Source organism: Brassica rapa, chromosome A03 (assembly GCF_000309985.2).
Source record: "Brassica rapa cultivar Chiifu-401-42 chromosome A03, CAAS_Brap_v3.01, whole genome shotgun sequence".
Taxonomy (NCBI): domain Eukaryota; kingdom Viridiplantae; phylum Streptophyta; class Magnoliopsida; order Brassicales; family Brassicaceae; genus Brassica; species Brassica rapa.
In genome coordinates, this window is record NC_024797.2 from 12279455 (window position 1) to 12283835 (window position 4381).

A 4381-nucleotide genomic window follows, 5' to 3' on the forward strand; every position below is an offset into this window, starting at 1 on the left:
TTTGAATGGGTGATCGAAGAATGAAGATGAACATTAAATTTTTTTATCATTCATAATAAAAAAATTATATTCACAAGAAATTCTTTTTTTCCTTCTTTCACCTGAAAAATATAGAATAAAATCTCCTTATTAAATTTTAGAAGAAACAAACATTTCTTTTCTTTTTTTTACTATTTTATTTATATATGTTTCTTTCCTATTAATTCTTCTTGTTCCCAAAAAGATCAACACTTCAACAGTCAGAAACTTTAAATCACAACATATTCTATCTACTACACTAGACGATTTCCAGAAAGTCTTCCAAACGCTTTAAATTTTTGTTCACAACACAATAATGATTATAACAAAAGTAACATCTTTTTATGTTAACAATGTTGGATTTGTTCTTCCAATTAAGATATTGGAGATTCTTACTTAATTCAAAGGATGAGACTTTCAAATTTGGTGAGGTGATCTAGAATTTATTCTCTCAAATAAGAAGTTCAGTTGTATTATTCTTCCGAAGAAAAACCATTGTTATGCCTATAACTTCCGTGTGTCGTTGATGCAGTTTACGTAGTTCCGTAAAGATCATTCATTCTTTGTCCACAGATAATGCCAAATTAAATATAGTACGTTTTATAGAAGAGATATTCTGATTTGCCCTTTGCAGTAGTATCTAGATAATAATATCTAGATATTATATTTGTTCTGTTTAGAGGTCATTAACCTTTTTTCTTAAGTGACAATGTTTTTTGTCAAAATATCCCTACCAAATTTCATGAACAGGAAGTATATATACGCTACGCATGTTGAACAGAAAGTGCAAACCCATAAATACGAAAATTAGAAAACGATAAATCAAATAAAAACCGTGTCGGACCAGCCCGATGTTAGCGGGTGACTGAGCAATAGCTTTCAAATTAAATTTGGACTGTGGACTGCTAACGACATTATTTGCGCTTTTTTCCCCCACTTTCGCATGATATAAATAATTGAATAAACAATGTGGAATTATTTACGCAATCATATGTCTAATCACTAGGTCACGGTGTTGCTATATTCTAGTCATGAAGTTGTCAACAAGTTTGCGTAGCTTTTTGTGAAGATGACATTTCTTTATGCCCACATGTTTCCTTGTTAAGTGCCGACTACTATTTTTATCTATGATAAAATTTAATTTCTATTTTTTTAGAACACTTAAAAATGACTAGTTGAAACGCAGTGGTTATCAATACAATTATAAAATTTTGTGGCAAACATAAAAACTACTAAAGCATAGCGTCGTGAAGAACGATTTTTCGTAGTTTCGAAGTTTCTTCCTTGGATGTTTTTTGTTGAAACTTTTAAAATAAATTTTTGGACGTTGATTTCGAGATTACCGATTTTTACCCCACCACAAACCAGTTGCAAATCCTTGAAAATCATCAAGTTAGGAACAATAGCCCTCAGAGAGGAAATAATTTTGATGTATTTAGTGTGAACTCCCGTACTACTGTCTTGTGGATGCAGTCTTCGAAAAATTCAGAAGAGATAAAAGGTATTGAATGGTCCTTGAACAGCAGAGAAAGCATATGTCATTTCTAAGGCTCTTCTTCCATAAAGCCAATTAACAAGTCACTGAAGGCGAAACTTTTTTTTATCTCTTATATGTATATGTTTACTAGCATTCAGTGTGGAACTTTTTTTTCTAATAAAACTCTTTGATCGTCAATCTCATAATGTTCGGATAAAAATTGATAGACTAACTTTTGGGCCGGATTGATGTGAATCGAATTGGATTGCTTAGATCGGGTTCTGATATTATATTAAGTTAGGTAACTTTTAAAAGTGGATTATCCATCTCTTTTATATATTAATTAAGATTGTTTCCAATTTTACGAGAGACTTTGTCTCTAATAAGTTTGACTATATGATTTTGGGCTTCCTGCTTGACTTTGATCCGAACATTTCACTTCAATAATGGTATTTACTTCGTACGTTGGCCTTGATTTTTGCCTTACTAAACTGGAATTTATACACTAAGAGATGAACCACTATTATTTCAAACGGCCGGGCCACCAAAAATATCGTAGTGTCTAGGGATATTTTGTTCTTTAGAATTGGAAACACCGATCATTTTGATCACATCTAAATTTCTTTAATGACAATATAGTACGAAACCGACCACGGCTTTGCATGCATAGATACAAAACACAGTACTAATACACAGGTCATAAAGACACACGATAATGTGTGTATATGGAAATGACATTTCAACTTTCAATTGTGGAGATCTCTTGTCCGGTTTAGACACAATATGGGGAAACCCTAAGGCATGATTCCAGTTTTTAAGTTTTTAAGTTTCAAGTTTTACTTGATTGAAAAAACTGGGAAAAAAGTCCTCGATCCGTTCAAAAAAAGTTGATAACGTTGTAGAAAAGCTTTCTTGATGGGTCACTATACTTGTAAAAAAAAAATTTGAAAAGAATACTTGTAAATTTTAATACTAAGCTATTATGTATTCATCGTCATTGTATGATAACTAAGAGCATTTCCAATGTAAAATTCTATTTTTTTCTTCAAAATAAAGTAAAAGTGAATATGGAGTAAAAATGTTTCAATTTTACTCAATTTTTCACTTTAAGTGATGAACAAATAAAAAAATTAGGACATCTCCATGCTCACTCTATTTTTTCCTCTATAATGGAATAAGGATGAAGATGTCATAATTAACTAAATAGAGTAAAAGTGAATATGAAGTAACAAATGCTCCAACTCAACTCAATATCTCACTTTATAATGGAGTTTACTCCATAAATAGAGTAATCTATTTTTGTTTGTTCATCACTTCACTATAGAGTGAGAAATAGAATAAGATTGGAGTATTTTTACTTTATATTCACTTTTACTCCATTTTAGAGGAAAAATGAAGTTTTGCAGTGGAGATGCTCTTATACGTATTTAAACTTTGTTGAGTGCAAACTGTGGTTCCCATTTTAACTTAACAACAAAAAAAAGTTAAGACTAGAATATATAGTTTAAGTGATTTGTATGTACTATATAGTGTCGCCAATGTATACATATCCATATTCAAATCTTATAATATGTAAGTTGTTAATACAAAAAAATGTTACGCTTTTACGAAAATCCTAGTCAAACATATGAATAAGAAACACAACTGATTATATAAAAAACTATAAAACAGTATATTTGACATATTTTCCCCAACAACAATACAGATCAACGTTCAGGCAGTCATCACAAACTTGCTTGAAAATTTTCTGAATTTTTTGAATTAATTTATGTTTCAGTTCCTTCCATTTTATGAATCAAGCAAAAACAATTAATTCTCAATTCAAGTAAAAATTATAAGGAAAACTAAATTTTATGGATACATGTGAATACCCTACTACTATACAAGTAAATTATGCTTATCATCGAGCCTTCATGGATCAAAATTTACGGCCATGCTATGAAAACGTTTTCAACACATCTGTCGCTAAGTTGATTTTAATACAAGGATGGATCCTATATTAACTCAATGTTATGGCTGCAGTCATGCAGATGCATGTCCCCAGTCGAATCTTAAATATTTTGTGTAGTTGGGTCAAAGTTATATACATTATTTCTTTTGTTTCTCTTTCTCTTTCTCTTTCTCTTTCTCTCTCTCCTAGAGCCAGTACTTCAAAGAAACTAAGTTGCATTTGATTGAGCAAAATGTTCTTCATTTTTTTCTTCCTTCGTCCGATTTGTATAAACTACTGCAAAAACTACTTTACAAGAGCACCTTAAACCTCAACCTTGGCATATGATCATAGAGTTTCTTAAAAGAGTTAAAATGATATAAATAAAATTTGGATATCTCACAATTTGAAAATTTCATTAAAAGTCTTGCATTTAGTTGTTCATTATTTGTTGAGAGATTTGCATTGAGGTTTCTCTTATACTAGGTGCATTTGGCTCTAATCACGGCTAATTCGAATGCTCATTCGTGAGAGGATCTAATGTGTATTTGTCTCTAGTTATTTTACATCTACTATTTCTACTGTTGAATTTATTTTGTAGGAAGAATACTCTTTCATCGATAATTAATTCAAATTTAACCTAAAGGGGGTTGCCTGCCACAGGATTTACCTATAAAGATCTAAGAGAAAAAAAATATTTTAATTAGGATCAACATAAAATACATAAACTTGTAAACTGTAATACTTATTAATCTGTGTGTCTAAAGTAATAAAAAGCTCTAAAGGGATTATAGTTCAGACATTTTGGAGGTGGAAATTGCTAAATCTTGCCCTGAAGAGTAAAGAATATAACTCATGATTTAAGTGTTTTTATTGGTCGTCATGGTTGTGTTATCATCGATAGTCGATGTTAATTGTACAGAAGGTAAAAAAAAACAAATGAAAGCAAAACTAAA